Source organism: Stomoxys calcitrans, chromosome 5 (assembly GCF_963082655.1).
Source record: "Stomoxys calcitrans chromosome 5, idStoCalc2.1, whole genome shotgun sequence".
In the NCBI taxonomy this organism is placed as follows: Eukaryota; Metazoa; Arthropoda; class Insecta; order Diptera; family Muscidae; genus Stomoxys; species Stomoxys calcitrans.
In genome coordinates, this window is record NC_081556.1 from 76,370,491 (window position 1) to 76,393,686 (window position 23,196).

The window sequence follows — 23,196 nt, forward strand, 5'->3', positions numbered from 1 at the left end:
CCCAAAAAGTAAATGCGGATTTTTTAAGAGAAAGTAAATGCATTTTTAATAAAACTTAGAATGAACTTTAATCAAATACACTTTTTTTACACTTTTTTTCTAAAGCAAGCTGAAAGTAACAGCTGATAACTGACAGAAGAAAGAATGCAATTACAGAGTCACAAGCTGTGAAAAAATTTGTTAACGCCGACTATATGAAAAATCCGCAATTACTTTTTGGGCAACCCAATATATTAGACCACTCAATGTCCGTGCCGAATTTGGGTGCTTAAGTTATCCAATTCTCACCGAATTGTGACGAAATAGGGTTTACATATATACCTGAGGTGGTGGGTATCCAAAATTCGGCCCGGCCGAACTTAATGCCTTTTTACTTGTTATACATAAGTTGTCTTGTAATGCCAGCAACAAATATACCGATATCTACTTATTAAAAATGTAATGTCATGAGTTCACTGAAGGTTCTCAGAAGGAGTTATTAAAATGAAAGGCTCTAAAGGACATTGCAAAAATATTCTTCTTTATTTCCATATTGTTTGTTTCGCTACGATTGGATCACAGCATTGTGTATTAATTCTGAACTTTTTTTTATTTCCAGGTAAGCACAGATTTTGTACAAGTAAGTTTACATTATTTTTTAATTTTATATTTTTAAATAAGTCAAATATTATCACTATAATCATATACAAATAAAAAAATAAATAAAATCAACAACTAACTTTGTTTTGAAGCTGTTAATGCCCAGCGAGTTTAAGCATTGAATTGAGATATTGTATTATATGTCGAAATATGGCTGTAGAAACCAGCCAGAGAAAATAATTTTATGAATTTTCAATGTGCTTTAAACAATTTCCAATTTGAATACCCCAGCCGACAAAACTTTTTTTCTGCTAACTTCGTCATTCCGTTTTTAATACCTCGAAACATCGTCATGACATATTTAAATCTAATCATTAAATCAGGTGTAAATCTATTGAAACGTGATTTGGGTTTTGGGGACTATAAACGTACTTCCGATACCAAATCAAATCGATCACTCTTTATGGAAGCTAAACCCAAATCTGAACCGATATGCCCCATTTGCAGTCTCCAATTACCTATACCAATAAAAAGTGTCAGTGCAATATTTCAAACGGTAACCTTTTACGTTCGACCGCTATCGTGATTTCAATAGACGGACTTTTTGGGGTCGCAGATCAATATTTTAAAGAGTTAAAAGCTTAATGGCTAGATTAGTTTACCACCCATTCTGTGGAGGTGGGTATAAAAATGTAATTAAAACTCAGCAGAGAGTGATTGTTGATATGATCAAACTTTTTTCTGAGTGTAATTTGAATGAAGTATTTGGAAAAAATTGCAAAAAATTTAACTTCAAATCACACATTTTGGAAAGGACAAGAAGGACAACTCTTGCCCTATACACCTACAAGGCATCAGTTTGCAAAAGTTTGGGGGCTTAAGCCGCTTGTCAGCACTGCGTACGAGTATAACGGGTTTTCCAATAGGAACTTGACAACTTTTAATTTCATTTGTGAGCGCATATTCCACAAATCATATACATTTTAGTACCGAAATTATTAAGAGTCGGTAAAATTCGGAGTCGGTAAGTGATGAAGCTCATTTTGGCTTAATGGGTTCGTCAATAAGCGAAATATGCGTTATTGGTCAGGTGAAAATCCAAACGCGCTTTACGAACCAATGCTTCATCCACAAAAAATAACTGTTTGCTGTTGTCTACATTCTGGCGGCATCATAGGGACATACTTCTTCGTCGATGATGTCAATTGCCATGTTACCGTGAATGGACAACGCTATCGCACCAATTTCACTGATTATTTTTGGCCTGTATTGGAAAATATGGACCTGGTTGCCTTGGTTTCAACTGGACGGTGCCACGTTGCAATCGATTTAATGTAGTGTAAGTTTGATGATCAGTGTTAACTCAGGAAATGGCTCAGTCGATTAGACGCCTCGTTCGCCTCTATGGTATTTTCTTTGGGTCAACGTCAAGTCATTGGTCTGTGATAACAAGCTGACGTCGTTGGGAGAGCTCAGAGCCATCATTGAAAGGGAAACATCGACCGTTTCGGCTGAAATGTGTGGCCGAGTCGCTGCAAATTTGGTCCAACGTATTGACAGAAGCAAAAGTGTCCGCATTACGAAATCGAGTTCCATTCGTAATGATTTGATTGTACTTCAAGCCGATAATAAAGTTTTTAAAATACATATCTCAAATGGTTTGCGTTTTATCAAAACCAGAAAAAACGTGCTAAGTGCCGGGCCGAATCTTATCCACCATGGATCGCATTTGACAAGTTATTTCAATTTAATTTTTTTTAATTTATTAATATACTAGCTGACTCGGGCCCGCTCCGCTGCGCTTTCTTTTACTTTATACGGAACAGTTTCCTTGGAATATTTATTTTCGACAAATTAAGACCTTTTAGTGAAATACCATGCTAACTTGACTAACAGTTTAACAATATAAGTGCCTTTAACTGAATCCGATATGATTTTTATTGGTCTACGATTTAAAGTTTGGATGTAAGGTGTACTCCATTCTTAAAATACTTCAGCCGATATTCTCAAGATGTTTGATTTAGTGATGTTTTCGGGGGAGAGGTGGTAGCCCAGATACTTGGCCCTGAAAAAATATCAGGATCGTGCTCTTCTCTCAAATACCATATATTTAAACCCCATATTGCCATTGGTTTTGAGAGGAGTTTACAGGATGAGGCGTCCCTCAAACACATGACCCTAAAATGGGTTATCAAATCTCAAATACCTTTCATTTGAGCCACATATTGGCATGGTCGAAAATTTTTTTCCCTTTTTGGGTGTTTTGGGAAAGGGGTGATGCCCTTAATACATGGTCCTACATTTGAATATCAAATTCGTATTCTACTCCAAAATACCTTTATTTGAGCCCCATATTGCGATGGTCACTAAAAAATTGCTGTTTGTGGTGTATTTTGGGAAAGTGATAGACCCCCAGAAAATTGGTCCCGAAAATGGGCATCAATTCTTGCTCTACTCCCCAAAACCTTTCATTTAAGCTCGACATCCACATGGTCGGCAAATATACCCTATTTAGGAGTGTTTTGGGGATTGGGGTGGTCCCCCAAACACTAACCCCGGAAAATATATCAGCAACGTGCTCTATTCTCATATATCTATACATCGTTTATTTGAACCCCATATTGCCATTGCCCTCAAAATTGGATATCAAATTCGTTTTCTAATCTCATTAAAAGTCCTTATTGCAAAAGTCAGCAAATATGTCCGGTTTGGGGTATTGGCCCTAAAAGCTATGAATATTTAGTTCCCCCTCTCTTTAAGAGCAAAAACGAGCAAATAAGAGCAAATACGTCCTATTTGGGGGTTGTCATGGTGTTGGGACGTCCGATAGACAGTTGGCCCCAAATGTTGATATCAGATAAGTGGTCTACTCCCACATACCTTTAATTTGAGCCCCATATTTCCATAGTCGGTAAACATGCCGGGTTGGGAGGTGTTTTGGGGGATGGGCGGCCACTCAGTGACTTGGCTTTGAAAATATATATCAGATTCGTGTTCTACTCCAAAATACCTCTTATTTGAGCCTCATATTGCAATAGTCAACAAATACTTAATATTTGGGTGGTGTTGTGGGGGTGGGGAAGCCCCATAGACACTTTTCCGGAATATTGATATCAAATTGATGCTTTACTCCAAAAGACCTTTCATTTGAGCCCCATATTGCTATGGTCGTAAATCTGTACCCTTTGGGGGATGTTTTTGGTGAGAGGCGGCCCACCAAAAACTTGGTCCCATATTTGGTTATCAGATTCGTATTCTACATTCAAATACCTTTTATTTAAGTCCCATATTCCCGTGGTCAGTAAATAAGTCCGATTTAGGGGTGTTTTGGGGTTTGGGGTGGTCCCCCTAGCACTTGGTCCGACAATTGGATATCAGATACGTTTTCTTATCCTAAATACCTTTCATTTGAGTCCCATATTGTCGTGATTGGTCTAAATATATGTTTGGTAGATTTTAGGGTGGGGCAGCCCCCCTAGGTATCCCATCCGAAATTTGGATACCAAATTTTTATTTTTGGGGTACTATATGAAAGCACACAAAATTTCGCTTAAATCGCACCACCCATCTCCGAGATGTGGCGTTTCTGAAACTTAGGGTAAGGGGGGAGGGTCCGCCTCCCTTGAGATATCAAAAAATGTAGTACCCTATTTTCATCACGGGGTCATTGTGCACCATCTGTGAAGATTTCAAGAAACTAAGTTCAGCCCTTTCTGAGTCTATAAGGAACACACAAACATACAAACAAACAAACAGGCCTACAAACAAACACAAATTGACTTTTATATATAAGATATGAGCTATATGAAGTTATTCACCGATATGGATCGTTCTTGTTTTGCCGTACAAGTCATAGAAAAATGTCATCCAAGAAATTTAAGTCAAATTAAATAATAATTGCACCTTTAAAAGGCTTAGAAAGTCAAATTAGAAGATGGGTTTATATGGCAGCTATATCAGGTTATGAACCGATTTAGATGATACTTGGCGCAGTTGTTGGAAGTCCAAAACGATATATGCAAAATTTCAGCCAAATCGGATAACAATTGCGCCCTCTAGAAGCTCAAGAAGTCTAATCGGAAGATCGGTTTATGTGGCAGCTATAACAGGTTATCAACCGATTTCAACAATACTAAGCACAGTTGTTGGAAGTCATAACAAAACATTTCATGCAAAATTTCATCCAAATCGAATAAGAATTGCGCCCTCTAGAAGCTCAAGAAGTCGAGACTCCAGATCGGTTTATATGGCAGCTATATCAAAACATGGTCCATTTACAATCCCAACCGATCATAAGAAGCATTGATCTAAAATGTCATGACAATAAAAAGTATATAAACGAATACTTAGACGAATATTTCGAGAAATTACAAAGAGAATGACGAAATAAGTATACCCTCATTCCATGGTGGAGGGTATAAAAAAAGTTGTCAACTCCTTATTGAAAAACTCGATACTTTAGAGGGTATCAGATCATTTGAAGGTGTTTCAATTGGAACAGCAATGTTACTATATACCCTCCCTATCGAAGACAGTATAAAAAAGAACATAAACAGAGTATTAACTTTTTTTAAGCATTCCACTCGTTTTGTACGATTTCATTCTATGTTATCATTTTTTGCTTTCGACCACTTCTAAAGAATCTGTCAAAAACGCAATGCTTAACCTAAGTAAGTCCTATGACCTTAGTTACCCTGGAGATCGAAACCTCAATCCCTTAACTTTGTTTGAGTCAGTACTTGTGTAACTTCCTTTCCACTGTGAGACAGTGACACGCAAAATATGAAAGCCACCAAAAAGGTCTGCTAAATGAGCATACAAACCATTAAGTTGTCCTACGCCATTTATTTGTAGAAGAACTTCAAGATGAATTGTTAATGTTGGCTTTGTTTCCATATGCATTTCTTAAGGTACGAGTATGAACACTCTATGCACTCTCCTCAGGTTGTGTTCCGTTCGTTGCACTGTCGCCCCATCATATGTTGCATGAATGGTGTGCCAAATCCTCTTTTACTGTGATTAATGATGAAATGAATACGTGGCACATAAGCTCCTTGCAGCCAAGATTTTCACTTTTAACCCAGCTCAATTCGCCTTGGCTTTAAGCATTTCCTACCTACTCTTTGTTGTATTGTTGTGTGTATTTGCAGACGTCTGTTTTCTAAGAACTGTTTTGGTTTCAAGTCTAGTAAATCCAAACAAAAACCAACACCCACACCAAATCCACCAACACCGTGGTCGTCATCACCGTACGTCTGTCTGGTGACTAAAGTTATTTATTTGTAATGGAAATGTGGGGGAAGGCTTTTTTTACATCCAGGGCTCTAGAGGAGCGACAACGATAAGCGTGGCATGCAACTAATATGGAATTAAAAGCCCAAAGAGGGCGAAACGAACCAGGAATATAAACCACGTACTTACCTCAGAGTGTGTGTTTTGTTCCACCATTGCTTCGAATACAGAGAACGAAGCGACGATGTAAATGAATAATTCCAGCTTCTTTGACAAACATGCAAGCTAGAATGAATGCATCATGCATGGGTTCATGGATTCAAGGAAAGGTGTAGATGGTGGCTGAAGCTTGTTGCATAAGCAGCTATGGGAAGGAGGAGCCTGCAAGACGCTTGCTCGTGTAAGGCCAGCACATGAGCATGTTGCATATTCATGCGTTGTATTCAGCGATTATGTACATCGCCTTCTTCGCATTTCTACTCTTTGTGTGAGCAACATGTGTAAAATGGACTTAAAGAATGTATCATCGAATAACAACATCAAGGATTCTTATCCCTTTCTTACATCATTCATGCCATGTCTTGTCTCATAGTGACTTTGTCGTTGAATTCTATGAAAATGTTAAGAATTATGCTTCTTTTGATATCTCCGTAACCACCATCACGCCAAATACGAAATTGAATGGAGCACTCTGGCCGTAGTCGTCCCCTTGGGTTGACATGCTGCTCGGTTTTAAGCCAATGAAAGGGAATTCATTTCTGTATCCAATGCGTAGCCCTAGAAAAGGCAAAACGACAAACTTAAAGGACTTCCATTGAGAAAGAAAGCCGCAATGTATTGACCTATTTAAGGAAAAGTGAGCTCATTTTATAATTGCTTTGGCTTGCACTAGATTCCAAGAATTATATAAGGTTAGGTTAGGTTTAAGTAGCACTCTGCCATCAGACTCACTTTGACGTTTTTGGCCATTGTGTTACCACAGGAACAGAAGAAGGAAGATTCTTCCTAGTACCTACCGTTGAACCATCCAGATCGCTCGCCCAACAACTTGCGAATGTTCACATCCGCTAAATCAGACAAGTTCTCAAAAAAATGAGAACTTACAGAGGAACTCCATCTGACTGTCAGTGCGGGACACACCCTATAGTTCTTCTTCTTCTTTCTCGACGTCCTCACAGCTTCTGCAAAAGTCGTTACTTGAAACCTTCAGTCTCTGCATGTTTTCTGATCAGACAGTGACCATCTATCATTCATTGTCCTTCAGGCCTGATCCTAAAGGCCGAGCTTACATGTGGTATACCCATAAATTCCAGTTCCCCTGGAATGTGTAAGGTAGTTCCTAGTTTCGCTAGCTTGTCTGCTCTTCAATTCTCTGGCCCGTCACCCAGAGCAGGTGAATTTTGAACGGTTCAGCCATCTCATTGAGAGATCTGGTCTTCCCTCACGATGAACGGCAATTTATTAAGTTAAGTGGAAAAGAGATTGCAGAAATGAATCTGCCCCATGCCGCTATGGACATACACCTAACCCAGTAATCGGCTTGTAGAGCGCTTTAAATGATAAAATAGTAACCTTGAACAATTCGTCCTACTCACAAAATTTCTAATTTGTCTCCATTCTATGGCCCAAAGTCGGTTCAAATCTGGTCTTGTGGCCCCATGCCACTGCCATTGTCTGTTAGCTGTGAAAACCGGGCAATGACATGGGAATTGCTCCAAAGTCTTGTCATCTTTCCGACACATTCTACCACTTTCCGAACCTATTCTGCTTAAGGGCACTCGCATTACAGTGTGTCCCATTATGATACTGAAAGCTATATTGATCACATTCATATTTCCTTATAGTAAAAGCCTCGTCTTCTCACAATCCGGACCTCCCCATAGGATTTTCGACGTCCTACCAACCTTTTCGTTGTTCCCCAGTGCCCACGACCTTAACTCGAATTGTTTTGCCACAAACGGCTTCGGTCAAACCAAATTTAATTGTGACAGTCCTCTAGCCATAACCGCAAAATGGTCTACTCTTTTATTCCTTCTTAATCCGCTATGGCCCGGCACCCATACCATACCATCATCAATACGGATCTCTGCCTGCAAGACAGTATTATGGTCAGGCAGTCGGAAACATACCTCAGTCACAGGGTTCGACCCCAAGGTTCACTCTGTCCTCAAGCTTTGATCCATGCATGTAGCATGAAATACGCGATGACAGTGCCAAAGCTCCGTCAGTCCAAAACTGTGCTGCTGGCAACAGGGTCTCGCAGTCACCCTCAAATTTCATCCCAGAATTCTGATTAGAAAGCTCATCCTATTGTTGGCTCGATTATTCTATTATAGCATGACCTGCTCCTATATTCTATCCATTCTTCCATCGCCTTAAGGCTCATAGCCGCAGTGACTGCCTCAGTCTTAATCTACTTTGTCTCAAGTGTCCTAACAGACGTTGTCATCGTCTCGCTTGTGCCAAGACATGTTCACTGAAGCTGATATAATTAATATCCTTATGTTGGACTTCCTCTCCGTCGCAGTCTAATATATTACAGAAACTTAAGCTGGCATTGGTCTACTTACGCTCCCGTAGAGCCATATTTTGGGCCCAATTACTATGTGATTTGCAGAAAGTTTTGCATGAAGTGTTTTGTTTTAACTTTCAACAACTGTGCCAAGTATGGTTTAAACCGGTTAATAACCCGATATAACTCCCATATAAACTGATCCAGAATCTTCAATTCTTAAGCCGCTAATTATTACCCGATTTGGGTGAAATTTTGCATGAACTGTTCCAATAACTGTGACAAGTATGGTTTGAATCGATTCATAACCTTCATGACTTCTTGATCGGCTAAAGGGCGCAATTTTTATACGATTTGTCTGAAATTTTGCACGAAGTGCAACTGTGCCAAGTATGATCCAAATCGGATCAAAACCTGATATAGCTCCCATATTAACAGAGCTCCCTATTATAATACTTGGGCCTCTACAGGGCGCAATTATAATGCGATTTGGCTAAAATTTGACACAATGACTTCCACTTTGGGCTCCAACAGCCAAACCAAGTGTGGCGAAAATCGGTTCATAACTTGGTATAGCTCCTTAACCATTATCCTTAATCATTATGCACCCAAATTTCAGCTCAAGAAGTATAATCGGGAAATCGGATTAAAAACACTTGGTGGAAAATTTCAGCCAAATCGGATAATAATTGCGCCTTCTAGCAGCTCAAGAAATCAAGATCAGAAATCGGTTTATAGGGGAGCTATATCAGGTTGTGGACCGATGTGAACCATACTAAGTCATAATAAAACACTTCATGGAAAAGTGCAGCCAAATCGGACAAAAATTACGCCCTCTTGCGGCTCAAGAAGTCAAGATCTGAGATCGGTTTATATGGGAGATATATCAGGTTAAAAACCGATTTGGACCATACATTATCATTTGCACGGAAATAAAAATCTTAATCATCAATAATAACTTTGACTTCAACTTTGACATAAATATTTTCTATGCAAGATAACGGTTTTGGTTGATTATAGTCAGTTTCAATAAATCGACTTCACGAGCTCAACCCACTTTTCATTTCCATTTTAAGCTCATCTGAGCTCAAACCTAACTGAATGTCATATGACTGCAGTGTGATGTCAGTGGCACTGTGCTGACATTTCCTCACCGAGTTCAGGTGACACAAATAACTTAGGCTAAATCATTCAGATTTCTATCAAAATGTCATTATACTTAGCTCGCCATGTTCTTGGAGAAATGAGCAAACAGCAGCAATGCCCAATGAACTTTCGAAAACTCCATAATTACGACTGCAGTCTCGTGCAGTGGTGCGCCAGCCAGCGAACGGCTTAAGCTCAGATAAGTGGTAGCACTAGTCTGATTATTCTTGATTATATTTTTCTTATAATTTGAGCATTCTTTTGGCAAAGCCAATTACCCAAAGTAATTTGGGCAAATATTCCGTTTTTTTTTGTATTTTGTTCTAGCAAGCAAATATATGTTAACAAACAACAATAACACACACTTACTCGGAAAAAAATTAATAAGAAAATTTCTTAATGAAAATACGGAGGAAGAAAAGACGGTCTTTGCCACTCATATACAACACAACGCCCGGCAAGAAGTACAACAAACCGAAATCACAAAAAAAAGGAAAAAAACACAGGAAAATTTCGTGCCACTTTCTACGAAGCCATCACATTGGATGAGCAAACCGCAATAGCAACATCAACCACACCAGTGATCAGTGGCCACAATCACATCGGCGTTGACGATAATGGGAAGCAAAGTCTGACAGTAGATAGTCGAAGCAGACTTTCTGCTTTCATTATCGCCGTTAAACACACAAATAACGATTACAGCCACCTTGTGGTACACACTTATACAACATTTTGTCAGTTTGAAGACTAAGTGTTGGTGTCAAAAATTTACGGGAATAATAAAAAACTATATATGCGGCATTCCTAATAAAACATCCAAATGACTAATGTGTTTTGTCAAGGAAACTGCGACTGAGTAAAGAATACATTGGGCGATCGATTATTTCGACTTCTTTAAATTCCCAAACCTGATAATGTTTCACCAGCTGAAACACACGCTGGCTCCTGGGCTAAAAGAGATACATTTTGTATACCCTCATTATACCCATCACCGAAGGATGGGGGTATATTCATTTCGTCATTCCGTTTGCAACACATCGAAATATCTATTTTTGACCCCACAAAATATATATATTCTTGATCGTGGTAAAAATCTAAGACGATCTAGCCGTGTCCGTCCGTCTGACAGTCTGACCGCCTGTCTGTTGAAATCACACTACAGTCTTTAACAAGTAAAAGCGTGCTAAGTTTGGCCGGGCCGAATCTTATATACCCTCCACCATGGATCGCATTTGTCGAGTTCTTTTCCCGGCATCTCTTCTTAGGCAAAAAAGGATATAAGAAAAGAGTTGCTCTGCTATTAAAACGATATCAAGATATGGTCCGGTTCGGACCACAATTAAATTATATGTTGGAGACCTGTATAAAATTTCAGCCAATTCGTATAAGAATTGCGCCCATTGGGGCTTACGAAGTAAAATAGAGAGAACGATTTATATGGGATCTGTATCGGGCTATAGACCGATTCAGACCATAATAAACACGTTTGTTGATGGTCATGAGAGAATCCATCGTACAAAATTTCAGGCATATTGGATAATAATTGCGATCTCTAGGGGTCAAGAAGTCAAGATCCCAGATCGGTTTATATGGCAGCTATATCAGGCTATGAACCGATTTGAACCTTATTTGACACAGTTGTTGAAAGTAAAAATAAAATACGTCATGCAAAATTTCAGCCAAATCGGATAGGAATTGCGCCCTCTAGAAGCTCAAGAAATCAAATCCCCAGATCTGTTAATATGACAGCTATATCAGGTTATGAACCGATTTGAACCATACTTGGCACAGTTGTTGGGTATCATAACAAAACACGTCGTGCGAAATTCCATTCCAATCGGATAAGAATTGCGCCCTCTAGAGGGTCAAGAAATCAAGACCCAAGATCGGTTTATATGGTAGCTATATCAGGTTATGGACCGATTTGAACCATACTTAGCACAGTTGTTGGATATCATAGCAAAACACGTCATGCAAAATTTCATTCCAACCGGATAAGAATTGCGCACTCTACAGGCTCAAGAAGTCAAGACCCAAGATCGGTTTATATGGCAGCTATATCAAAACATGGACCAATATGGCCCATTTACAATACCAACCGACCTACACTAATAAGAAGTATTTGTGCAAAATTTTAAGCGGCTAGCTTTACTCCTTCGGAAGTTAGCGTGCTTTCGACAGACAGACGGACGGACGGACGGACGGACAGACGGACGGACATGGCTAGATCGACATAAAATGTCACGACGATCAAGAATATATATACTTTATGGGGTCTCAGACGAATATTTCGAGTAGTTACAAACAGAATGACGAAATTAGTATACCCCCCATCTTATGGTGGAGGGTATAAAAATAGAGATATTGAGCTGAAACTTTGCACAGATTCTTTTTTTTTTTTTTGTCCATAAGCAGGTTAAATTTGAAGATGGTCTATATCGGACTATATCTGGATATAACCCCCATATATTGGGTTGTCCAAAAAGTAATTGCGGATTTTTCATATAGTCGGCGTTGACAAATTTTTTTCACAGCTTGTGACTCTGTAATTGCATTCTTTCTTGTGTCAGTTGTCAGCAGAAATCAGAAGAAAGAATGCAATTACAGAGCCACAAGCTGCGAAAAAATTTGTCAACGCCGACTATATGAAAAATTTGCAATTACTTTTGGGCAACCCATAGACCGATCCGCCGATTAAAGGTTTTAGGCCCATAATAGCCACATTTATAATCCGATTTTGCCGATATTTGAGACAGTGAGTTGAGTTAGGCCCTTCGACATCCCTTTTTACAATAATTTGGCTCAGATCGGTCCAAAAATGGATATGGCTGCCATATAGACCGATCCGCCGATTTCAGGTCTTGGGCCCATAAAAGGCGCATTTATTGTCCAATTTTGCCAAAATTTGGAACAGTGAGTTGTGTTAGGCCCTTCGATATCTTTCGGTTTTCGATTATTCTTGGAATCGCTTACGTCCAAAAAAATATATCCCGGAAAATCAATAAAATATCAATTGTCCGTGTAGGCTGAATCCGATAAGTTCTCAAAAAAATGTGAACCTAAAGAAGAACTGCTTCTGGCTGCCAGTGCGGAACACATACATAAAGCAGATGTTCTGTAGTCTCTTCTTCCTTGACGTCCTCACAGCTTCTGCAGATGTCGTTACTTGCAACCTTTACACTTTTCTAATTGCAATGACCTCTGCTTGATACACACTACAGTCGTCTGATATCCTTCTCGATATGACCAGACCTAGCTCTTCAGTGTACACCCCATACCCACCTGGTCATCTATTTCAGAACTTTCCGTATAGAAGTCTATGTAGCTTTTATTAATAGGGATATTATAGTTCCAATCGGCTCTATCAGGAATAGTGATACAGTACTTTTCTCGAAAACCAGCTCAGGTTCACACTACCTCTCACATCCGGCATTGTATCAAGGATAACAGAGTGTCCGTGGGCGCCACATGACCAAAGAGAAATCTCCCTTGGCCTCACAGCAGTGGTCGCAGCAAATTCTTGATCGTCGTTAACATCTAAGACGATCTTGATATGTTCATCCGTCTTTCAGTCCGTCTGTCTGTCTGTTGAAATTACGCTACAGTCATTAAAAACAGAGATATTGTGCTGAAACTTTGCACAGATTCTTTTTTGTCCATATACAGGTTGAGTTCGAAGATGGGACATTATATCTTGATAAAGCCCCCATATAGACCGTTTTGCGGATTTAAGGTCTTAGGCCATAAAAGCCACATTAATTATCCGATTTTTGCTGAAATTTAGGACAGTGAATTGTGTTAGGCCCCTCGATATCCTACTTGAAGATGGACCAAATCGGTCCAGATTTGGATATAGCTGCCATATAGACCGATATCTCGTTTTAAGGTCTTGGCCCCATAAAAGGCGCATTTATTATCCGATTTCGGATAATAAATCCAATTCCAATTTGACACAGTGACTTATGTTATGCTTTTTGGCATCTGTGTCCTATATGGGTCGGACCGGTCTCTCTTTGGATATAGCTGCCAAAAAGTTCAAAATTTAACAGTGACTTGTATTTATTAGACCACTCAATGTCAATGTGGGTTCGGCCCGGCCGAACTTAATGCCTTTTTACGTGTTTTTTATACCCTCCACCATAGGATGGGGGTATACTAATTTCGTCATTCTGTTTGTAACTACTCGAAATATTCGTATAAGACCCCATAAAGTATATATACTCTTGATCGTCATGACATTTTAAGTCGAACTAGCCATGTCCGCCCGACTGTCTGTCGAAAGCACGCTAACTTTCGAAGGTGTAAAGCTAGCCGCTTGAAATTTTGCACAAATACTTCTTATTAACGTAGGTCGGTTCGGATTGTAAATGGGCTATATCGGTCCACGTTTTGATATAGCTGCCATATAAACCGATCTGCGATCATGACTTCTTAAGCCGCTAGAAAGCACAATTCTTATCCGATTTGAATGAACTTTTGCATGAGGTGTTTTATTATGACTTCCAACAACTGTGCTGAGTATGGTTGAAAACGGTCCATAACCTGATATAGCTATCATATAAACCGATCTGAGGTCTTGACTTCTTGAGCGTCTAGAGTGCGCAATTTCTATCCGTTTTGAATTCTTGAGCCACTAAAGTACGCAATTATTATTCGATTTGGCTGAAATTTTGCATGAGGTGTTTTGTTATGACTTTCAACAACTTTTTTAAAAATTGCTCAAATCTATCAATAACCTGATATAGTTACCATATAAACCGATCTGGGGTCTTGACTTCTTGAGCCTCTACAGAGAGCAATTCCTGGCAGAAATTTTGCACTACGTGTTCTGATACGACTTTCAATAACTGTATTAAAAATGGTTCGAATCGGTCCAAAACTTGATATAGCTGCCATATAAACCGATCTGGGGCTTGACTTCTTGAGCCACTAGGTGTTTTGTTATGAGGTTTTTTGTTATGACATCAAACAACTATGCTATTCTGTTAAGACTTTCACGAAATCATAACATTTTCATCCCAAATTGGTCTATGAAATACGCCCAGTATTCAATATCAAACTTCTGATTTATGTAGCCTTTGCTGCGGTTTTGTATCAATGTCAAATGCTGTTGTTGCTGACATTTCCAATAACTTCTCCAAACACATCTGCAGCAGAAAATATCAGAAATTAATTAAGTCCTTTAAAATTTAATCGAAGTTGAAACTTGCACCCTAGCACTTTTTCTCTACTTGGCGGTGGCTTACTGTCAAAAACCAAATGACGATAGGCGATATCTAGAGCATGGGTAAATGTGTGTCATCAAACAAATGACATGTCCTGCAAAAAAATCGCGGACTGGAATTGCAACAAATCTTAAGAAAGTACTAAGAGTTTCCAATTTCCCAACCCTCTCAGAATGTTGGCGAAAAAATAAGGCAAATGAGAAATACATGCTACACTCGAGCAAAAGAAAGCTCGAATCATTTTTTTCGTGGCCAAATTACAGATGGATGGGCATGCTGAAGAGGGACATCAGTGAATGTGGCCTGCGTTAAGCATACTTGGAAATATCGTAGAATTGCAAGAGAAACATTTATAACATGGCCGAATGAAAGAAAAAGCTCATCAATTTTGTCCAGTAGCATAGAATATGTCACGTTTTCGCATAACTTATGTCATGGCTTATTTTCTTAAGAGAATCAACCAACAGTAAAAAAAAGACTTGACATCAGCTGCGTAAGTAGTTTCAATAGAAGAGGGTAAGGTTTGCAAAAGATTTACAATTTATATCCCGATTTAAAAAATAAACCAGTGTTGTCATAACCTGGGACGAATTGGAAATTACTTCTAAAATACGACAGCTTCATAGTCGTATTGGTAACGACTGATCAAACTTAACGCAGAATTCAAACCCATTTTACCTTAATGCAAGTCGGATTTAATTCTCTAAGACCAAGAAGGCCAGTTGGGCTTTAGGACTCAATGTAGATATTAAATGTAATGGTAGAACTTGAAGAGCTCGAAAGACACAAATGTGAGCGAATCGTTTATTTTAATTACTTTCAGTCTCATTTGCTTTCGTTAGTACTTTGGCTTCCAAATTTTTTACTTGGTGAGATAAGCCTTGGACAGGTAACTGAACTGAAAGTATTACATTCGTGACAGTACTGAGAAGGCTCACAGAAATCGGGCCCTATATAGACTGGCCGTAGTCTCTGTCTAGTTTGATTGTCTGTTCCGTATAGACTCAAAAACGGCTAAACCGATTTTCTTGAAATTTTCGAAACGCAAACCCTCCCCCTTACCTAAATTTTCAGAAACAGCAGAACTCGGAGATGGGTCGCGCGATTTAATCGAAATTTAGTAGGGGTTCTTATGGTAATCTTAAAACAAAAATTTGGTATCCAAATTTCGGATGGGGTGCCTAGGGGGACCGCCCCATCCCCAAAACCCACCGAAAATATATATAGACCAATATTGGACTGAAATGAAAGGTAGTTAAGAGTAGAACACGTGTCCGATATCCAATTATGGGATCAATTATTTAGGGGACCACCCCAGCCCTCAAAACAACCCTAAATCGGACATATTTAACGACCATGGCAATAAGGGGCTCAAATAAAAGGTATTTGAGAGTAGAAAACGAATCTGATATCCAAATGAGAGACCAAGTGTTTGGGGGCCCGCCCCTCCATCCTCTTTCGGTACCAATTTTCTGGGGTTCTACCCCTTCCCAAAAATACCCCACATACAGCAATTATTTACTGACCATCGCAATATGGTCCTCAAATAAAGGTATTTGGGAGTAGAATCTGATAATCAAATGTGTATATTTGGAACACACCTCTTCCCCACCCTCCAACGAGTACAAATTGACCGATCATGGCAATTTGTAGCCCAAATGAAAGATATTTGAGATTAGAAAACGAATTCGACAACCAATTTTGGGATCATCCCATTAACTCCCCTTAAACTAATGACAATATGGAGTTAAAATAAATGGGATTTAAGAGTAGAGCACGATGATGATATTTGTTTTCAATATGGGGTTCAAATGAAAGATATTTCGAAGTAGAGTACGAAATGCATACCCTTTTTCTGGACCAAGTTTCTGGCGGTTCACAACACCCCCCAACCACCATCCTGGAGGCCGAACAGCGTGCCGTAGTGCGACACCTCTTTGGAGAGAAGTTTTACATGGCATAATACCTCACAAATGTTGTCAGCATTAGGAGGGGAAAACCACCGTTGAAAATATTTTCTGATGGTCTCGCCAGGATTCGAACCCAGGCATTTAGCGTCATAGGCGGACATGCTAACTTCTGCGCTACGGTGGCCTGCATAAATAATTCGTAAAAATCAAAATTTGCTAAAAATCGGTTCAGATTTAGATGTAGCTCCCATTTATAATTCGCCCGATTTATACTTAAGAAGTGATATGTGCAGAATTTCGTGATGATTAGGTACCTTGATTACAAAATGCGGACAGACAGACAGGCGAATTCGCGCCCAGACCCATGCTCGTCTGGAACTAGGAAGTAATTCTGAGACGATCGCTACACTCTTAACTGCCAAAGTAGTGGTTTAAGGTGTAACAAGGTGTTCAGTTAACAATAAGTGCCATATAAATATTTACTTTGTGCTCGAACTAAATTCTAAAGCTGAGAATGCACCTGTAGGGAAATTTTCGGTTGCAGCCCCCACATTTATGTCGCCACGGAAAAAAGGTTGTGCAGAATACAAGATGGCGATAAACATCGATTTATAATTTATAATAAATCGTTTTTATTATACCCTTTGGCACAGTGTAAATACTTGGTCTATGGTGGATTTACCAGGTTTGAAGCCGCAATGAGTGGGCCCAATTATCTCATTGAGTTTATGTTTCAATCATTCACACAGTACGCTCGAGAGTATCTTTAATGCGATGGGGAGGAAACTTATTCCTCTGTTGTTGGCACATATCGTCTTGTCTCCCTTGTTGTGTACGGGACATAATATGCTGAGGTTCCAATTATAGGGTCAGATTGCGCAGACTAGCTAATGCATACGCCTTACAGGGTGTAGCCTCTGGTCTTAAATAGATCAGCGGGCATCCAATAGTTCTTGCTGCCTGTTTGTTCTTCAGTCAGTGTGAGGCAACTACTTGGACCTTGAACGGCTGCTGGTATGTTAAATGACAAAAATCATTAGAGCAACCGTCAAATGGCTGCCAGGTACAAAAAAAAACAACAATAATTTCTGGGGGCACATACATTGTTTGGAAATATTTACCCAATAAAGAAATATCCATCCCAAATTAGTTAAAACCACAACTCCCAAAAGTATTTTTATACCATCCACCACAGGATGGTGGTATACTAATTTCGTCATTCCGTTTGTATCACCTCAAAATATGCGTCTAAGACCCCATAATTTATATATTCGTCATGACATTTTAAGTCGACCTAGCAATGTTCGTCCGTCTGTCCGTCCGTCTGTCGAAAGCACGCTAACTTTCGAAGGAAGACGCTTGAAATTTTGCACAAATATATCTTACTAGTGTGGGTCAGTTGGTATTGTAAATAGGCCAAGTCGGTCCTTGTTTCGATATAGCTGCCATATAAACCGATCTTGGGTCTTGACATCTTGACCTTCTAGAGGTCGCAATTCTTATCCGATATGGCTGAAATTTTGTATATAACGCTAAGGAATGGCTTCCAACATTTAAACCAGTCTATAACCTTTATAGCAGCCATATAAACCGATCCCCCGATAAGACTTCATGAGCTTCTAGAGGACGCAATTCTTATCCGATTTGACTTCCAACTGTGCAAAGTATGGTCTAAATCAGTCCACAACCTGATATACCACCATATAAACCGAGATTAGCATGTCCGCCTATGACGCTGAATGCCTGGGTTCGAATCCTGGCGAGACCATCAGAAAAAATGTTCAACCTTGGTTTTCCCCTCCTAATGCTGGCAACATTTATGAGGTAATATGCCATGTAAAACTTCTCTTCAAAGAGGTGTCGCACTGCGGCACGCTGTTCGGACTCGGCTATAAAATGGAGGACCCTTATCATTGAGCTTTAAACTTAAATCGGACTGCACTTATTGATATGTGAGAAGTTTGCCGCTGTTCCTTAGTGGAAAGTTCATGGTCAAAATTTGCGTTTGCATGTGAGTTATATTCTAACTCAGATGTATAGATGTATAGAACCATGCCCAAAGGAAAGTGGAAAGGTTTTGGTGGGACACAATAGGGTATATAACTTTTTTTCCCTTGTTCCACTGATGCCCACCTCATTATTATTCTTGACGTTAACAAGTTGGCTACAAATACAAGATTTTGCAATAAGTAAAGCATGGTTCGGCTAGCTGTCCGAACTATGTTCTACAGAGCCTTGTATATCATCATTTTCGTTGGCCAACCTGTATGAGGTGTACGATCGAAAAGTGGATGACATATTAGCTTTGTGTTTAGTCTATAATAACGTCTCAAAGTTATAGTTGTCAACATACACTGCTTGCTTGCGTCTAACGAACTTGACAACCAATTTGAGCTTTGACACCAATGACTCGGTTTCATCTAAAATGAAAGTCATTATTGAGAGGGGAACAAACACGTCAACTCCCATTGATTGGCATAGACTTTATACTGCGCTCCTGCTTTCCATCTATAACGAGTGGAGCAAGCAACACCATTACTATGTGGTGAGGAAAAAGTCTAATGGATTTCCAGAAGGAATTGAGCTCATACCCGCACTTACTGCAAAAGGCTGGGAGTACTTGGGCAAAAGGAAAACTATCCATCCCTAAGTAGCAATTGCCGCTTGTAAAGACTAATAGCAGAAGAGCGTGAGAAATGACATTTTTTCCAGCGAAGCTGTTGCTGATGCTGCTGCATCCATTGTCACTGACATCACAATTCCTTTAACGATCACAAATTACTGTGAAGGAAGAAAACAACTTCAACTACAAGCCTTTCGTTTACAAGACGAGGACAGTTTCCCTAACCAAATCAGGCGACGGCGGAGGGAACATCGGCAAAGGTAACCTCTATGTGTTCCATAAAAGATGAACAAAACGGAAAAAAGAAGAGAAAATTAATTTATTTTCCCCTGGTGCCACAAATGTGCTTCAAATACAAAAAAAAGGAACGATTTTCTTACTATGAGCAATTAATTTTCTTAAAAACGTGTGCACACGAAAGTCTGGTGGTGCAGCATGAAAATGGCTTTTAGAGCATTTTACATTTCGATGGGTTAGTGGACCCTCACAAGGATTGAATTTAGACATCAACTGTACGAACACTAAGCCGATGGTTTGGTTCGGCCGACATCAACATCAGCTCATGTATGTGACTCCATAATAAGAGCGAGCTACATCAGCCATAAAACAGGGCAACAAATGAACTCGTTAAACTCTAATCATGGGAACAATTTAACCCAAATTCATAGGAAAAAATCTTTTCTTTTTATTTTCAATATTGAAGTATTTATTTGCATGCATGACTGACTTCATGATGTACAGTCAGGGAAAACTTTTAAACTAGGGATTGTGGCACATTCACACGGGCATATGCAGTGTTCAACTGATTGCATTGGATGCAACTGATTGAAATCCCACTTGCATATGAGAGTGAAAGTGAAAAATTCTAATAACTTTATATTTGTTTATCCCTAACTAAAAGACGAAACCTGAATTATTTCGCGAGGAACAGCCTTTTCGTGGGAAAACTCCATAAAAGACAAGTGAATTCTTCAAAATCATATTCTGAGTCGATCTTACCAGACTCTGTTCAATAGAAATGGTGATAATAAATCGAAAAAAAAATAGAACGATTGAATTTTGGTTTTCATGTCACTACCATGTTACCATAATTTAACGCCAGTTTGAAAGAGGAGCCATTCAGGAAATCACGTTTATAAAAAAAATGCCAGCAACGAATAGCTGCGCAAACATACAAGGTATTCTGCACGGGAATTAAGAGCTTTTGGTCGTTTGTGAAATGAGTGAGGGCAACTCATCGGCTATACCGACTCTCATTAAATACCACCAGATATTCACTGACCCGGTTGCACAGAAAAAATATAGACCTACAATTGACCGATTAAACATGGTATTGACTTTTAAAGAACTTTTCATAAAAGTGTTAATTGCTTTAACTATACTTTAACTAACTAACTTTGACATTGAAATGGGATTTTTTTTATAAGACAAGTGATTGGTAAAAAAGGCACCCATTGAAAATATTTTCAATTATACGAATCAAATTGTTATTTAATATTACAAATTGTGAGTATCTATATCGGCGTTCTATTGTGTCCTCCTCACACATTTGTACTGCAAAGAAGTGGGAATGAACCAAATATATGTCTAGTTTCTATCATTGACAAACACATGGTGGCGTTGGTAGACCAAAAATATCAAGAAGGAATTTAGCATGGTTTTTATTTATTTCTCAATAATATAAAATAGTTTATTTAATAATTATTGTTAAGTTAAAACAAGCAAAAGCGTGCTAAGTTCGGCCGGGTCGAATATATACCCTCCACCATGCATCGCATTTTTCGAGTTCTTTTCCCGATATCTCTTTTTAGGTAAACAAAGGATAAAATAAAAGAATTGCTATGCTGTTGGAGCTATATAAAGTTATGGTCCGATTCGGACCATAGATTAAGACCCCAGATCAGTTTATAGGGTAGCTCTATCAGGTTATGGACCAATTTAAACCATACTTAATGCAGTTGTTGGAAGTGATACCAAAACACTACGTGCAAAATTTCAGTCAAATCGGACCAGAATTGCGCCCTCTAGAGACTCAAGAAGTCAAGACCTCAAGACCAAGGTTTTCCCCTCCTAATGCTGGCAACATTTGTGAGGTACTATGCCACGTAAAATCTCTCTCCAAAGAGGTTTCGCACTGCGGCACGCCGTTCGAACTCGGCTATAAAAAGAAGGCCCCTTATCATTGAGCTTAAACTTGAATCGGACTGCACTCATTGATATGTGAAAAGTTTGCCCCTGTTCCTTAGTGGAATGTTCATGGGCAAAATTTGCAATAACATATTTTAACCGAAATTTAATTCAATAAATTAAAAAGATTTTTAATGCAAAAATATCAATTATTTCCTTTTCTCCACCATAGGATGGGGGTATACTTATTTCGTCATTCTATTTGTAACACCTCGAAATATGCGTATGAGACCCCATAAAGTATATATATTCCTGAACGTAATGTCATTTTAAGTCGATCTAGTCATGTCCGTCCGTCCGTCTGTCTTTCGAAAGCACGCTAACTTCCGAAGCAGTAAAGCTAGCCGCTTGAAATTTTGCACAAATACTTTTTATTAGTGTAGGTCGGTTGGGATTGTAAATGGGCCAAATCTGTAAATGTTTTGATATAGCTGCCATATAAACCGATCTGGGATCTTGACTTCTTGAGCCGTTAGAGGGCACAATTCTTATCCGATTTGGCAGAAATTTTGCATGAGGTGTTTTATTATGACTTCCAACAACTGTGCTGAGTATGGTTTAAATCGGTCCATAACCTGATATAGCTGCCATATAAACCGAACTGGGGTCTTGACTTCTTGAGCCTCTAGAGGGCGCAATTCTCGTCCTATTTGACTGAAATTTTGATCGCGAAGTTTTGGTATTACTTCCAATAACTGTGCTAAGTATGGTTGAAATCGGTTCATAACCTGATATAGCTGACATATCAACCGATCTGGGATCTTGGCTTCTTGAGCCTATAGAGGGTCCAATTCTTATTCGATTCGGCTGAAATTTTGTACAAGGGCTTCTCTCATAACCTTCAATATACGTGTCTAATATGGTCTGAATCGATAAATAGTTTGATACAGCTCCCATGTTAACCTATCTCCCGATTTTGCTTCTTGAGCAAAGTTCAGATAAGGCGCAATTCTTATCTGAATGAACTGAAATACTACACAATGACTTCCACAATGTTCAGCATTCATTTTTAGTACGAATCGGACTATAACTTGATATAGCTCCAAGAGCATAACCGTGCTTATTCAATATTCTTTGTTTGCCTAAAAAGAGATACCGCGCATAGAACTCGACAAATGCGATCCACGGGGCAGGGTGGTTCGCATTTGTCGATGTCCCGGGCCCGTTCCGCTGCGCCTTCTTTTACTTTATATGGAACAAAAGTTTCCTCAGAATATTTATTTTCGACAATTAAAGAGCTTTAAGTGATATACCATGCTACGAATATATATATGTATATATATATATCGCTTGACTAATTGTTTAACAATATAAGTGCCTTTGTCCGAATCCCATATGATCTTTATTGGTATACGAATTTTAGTTTGGATGTAAGGTGTACTCCATTCTAAAAATACTTTATTTCGGCCCGCTACTCTCATGATATCTGATTTAGGGGTGTTTTCAGGGGTGAGGTGGTCCCCCAGGCACTTGGCCTTGAAAAAATATCAGCATCATGGTCTTCTTTCAAAAACCATTTATTTAAACCCCATATTGCCATTGGTTTAGGGGAGTTTACACTATAAGGCGCCCTCCAAACACATGGCTCAAAATAGGTTATCAAATTCGTTTTCTAATCTTAAATACCACATATTGGCATGGTCGAAAAATTTTTACCCTTTGGGGGTGTTTTGGGGAAGGGGTGATGCCCTAAATTTGGATATCAAATTCGTATTCTACTTCCAAATACCTTTATTTGAGCCCTATTTTGCCATGGTCACTAAAAAATTGCTGCTTGTGGAG

General features: G+C 39.1%; 1 protein-coding gene across 16 annotated transcripts in view; it reads left to right on the top strand.

Annotated features, from left to right (window-relative positions):
- Positions 1-23,196, top strand: part of LOC106088992 (uncharacterized) — a 604,691-nt gene that overhangs the window by 548,047 nt on the left and 33,448 nt on the right. For 12 of the 16 annotated variants that reach the window (XR_001221540.2, XM_059368662.1, XM_059368663.1 and 9 more), the window contains one exon: positions 599-619. The exons of the other annotated variants lie outside the window; for them this stretch is intronic. The gene's annotated coding sequence lies outside the window, so the exon portion shown is untranslated. The remainder of the gene's footprint in view (positions 1-598; positions 620-23,196) is intronic. 16 annotated transcript variants of the gene reach the window in all.